We start from the raw sequence: 2,368 nt of genomic DNA, 5'->3' as shown, positions 1-2,368 counted from the left end.
TTTCTCCACATCCTCTCCAGCACCTGTTGTTTCCTGACTTTTTAATGATCGCCATTCTAACTGGTGTGAGATAGCATCTCATTGTGGATTTGATTTGCGGTTCTCTGATGACCAGTGATGATGAACATTTTTTCATGTGTCTGTTGGCTGCATGAATGTCTTCCTTTGAGAAGTGTCTGTTCATATCCTTTGCTCACTTTTTGATGGGGTCATCATGCTCTCTTTCATTATTAGATTCACAGTGGGCAATAGGCATAGTTGAAATAAAATGACCAGAAAAGCAAGAAAGTAAAGAGTGAGGAAACTCAGTTCCTAGGGCTCCTGTCACAAATTGCTGAATGCTGAGTGACGGAAATGGCAGAAATTCATTGCCTCACAGTTCCGGAGGCTGCAAGTCTGGAATCAGTGTGTCAGCAGGTCCTTGTTCCCTCTGAGATGCTGGGTAGGATCCTTTCTTGCCTCTTCCTGGCTTCTAGTGGTTTCTGGTAGTCCTTGGTGTTCCTTGGCTGGCAGCCACATCACTCCGGTCTCTGCCTCTGTTGTCACATGGCCTTCTTCTGCTGTGTCTGTGTCCAGAATTCTCTTTTCTTATAAAGGACACCAGTCATAATGGATTAAGGACCCACCTTCATTCACTGTGACCTTATCTTATTTTGATTCCATATGCAAATATCCTGTTCCCAAATAAGGTCCCATTCCAGGGTACTGGGGATTAGGATTTATGCATATCTTTTTCATGAGGATGCAATTCAACCCGTAATAGAGACCTTTGAGAAAGACGGTGAAATGGATTTGATCATCTTCCCTCAGGGGAAAACATTTCAATGGTGCGACCAAATAAAGAAGTTTGATCTCAAGCACAAACAGCCAAAGAAAGAAATAGATGATTCTACTAAGATGTTTTTTAATCCTACCCGAATCCCAGAAGCAGTAACTAGATGAGGTAATTAAATCTTGCAAATTTTTGGTATTACCCTGTAGTCTGGAGTGATGCTGATTAAGTGTAAGTGTAAGTTACTTTTTGGAAAGGCTAAGGAAAAAAGTCTTTGAGAATGTGATGTCCTTGGGGCCTCAACAGAGGCTGGACGATTCTCCCAGGACTCATCATTGCAGGGCACTGAAAGGCACTGAAGCTCACAGGAGTTGGGTAATTTTCTGGCTGGTGAAGTGAGCACTAGCATGGGACATTCAAAGGAATATGCTCAGAAGACAGTGTAGGACCCAGATTTTTCAGAAAAGGCTTACTCTTCTCAGAAGAAATTTCCTTCTCTTCTAGCCCTCTGCCCTCATATTACAGAATGTTGATTGTGAGGGTAACACCTAGCCATCAAACTGTTGCTGGGCTGGACTGAGGTGGAACAGGGTGGAACTACCAGTTGATACTAGATTAGGTAGGAAGAGTGTCAAGGAGAAATAACTCCTACTTTATGAGAGCAAACAAGTTTTATATATCACTTCCCATGTTAAACATGAGCAGGATGTAAGGAAGTGGCTTGGCAACTATGCAGATATACCATGAAGGAAAAATAAGAAAAGGAAAATGCAAGCCTCAGGAAAAGCTCCTAGAGTGGAGGAAAATAAAACCCAAGGAACAGAAGCAGAGTCTTCAGGAATGCTTTCCTGGCCACCATGTTTACAATTACATCTCCCTGTCCCCATACACACTCACCATGTACCGGCTGTTTATCTTGTTCATCATCTGCTTTCATTAGAATATATGCTGTGTGAGGGCAGAGATTTATGTTTCTTTTCTCCTCTTTTGTGTCTGTAACCTAGAAGGTCTGTCGCTGTCAAGAGGGTGCCATTTACATTATCATCTGAGGAAAGTGGTCTTCCCTTGCATACAACCCCAAATGAAAAGTGAATCATTGGCATGGAGGGAAAGATTGGAGATACTCTCAGTGAGGGGAAAAAGATGAAAAGATCAGAGATACGTTGGAGTAAAAAAAGTTCAGAAAGATTATTGATGTTCATAAAGTGTAGAACCCAAAGGAGGTAATTAGAAATTCAGGGCAAGAGAAATGTTCTGAAATAATCGAACAGAATTTGCAGACCAAAGGCCACACTAGACTCTTCCACCTCAAATGACAACAAAATCTATATAAGATACATGAATAATCCAGTATGATACCCTTTAGCAAAGTGAATGACAGTGGAATGCTGCATACAAAATCAGTTGGGGAATTTTGCAACTTAACTGCATTCCATAGAAAGCCAGAACACTTGGCTGGGCACGGTGACTCACGCTTGTAATCCCAGCACTTTGGGAGGCCAAGATGGATGGATCACCTGAGGTCAGGAGCTCGAGACCAGTCTGGCCAACATGGTGAAACCTCGTCTCTACTAAAAATACAAAAATTAGCTGGGC

The 2,368-nt window shown here is 42.2% G+C and overlaps 1 protein-coding gene across 6 annotated transcripts in view; it reads left to right on the top strand.

The window, feature by feature from the left end:
• PLEKHB2 (pleckstrin homology domain containing, family B (evectins) member 2) overlaps window positions 1-2,368 on the top strand; it is a 63,013-nt gene that overhangs the window by 32,584 nt on the left and 28,061 nt on the right. The gene's annotated exons all lie outside the window — the stretch shown is intronic.

The sequence above is a fragment of the Colobus angolensis genome, unplaced genomic scaffold (assembly GCF_000951035.1).
Source record: "Colobus angolensis palliatus isolate OR3802 unplaced genomic scaffold, Cang.pa_1.0 Scaffold20, whole genome shotgun sequence".
Taxonomy (NCBI): Eukaryota; Metazoa; Chordata; class Mammalia; order Primates; family Cercopithecidae; genus Colobus; species Colobus angolensis.
Note: the sequence above shows the minus strand (reverse complement) of the source record. Positions and strands in the feature narration are given on the sequence as shown.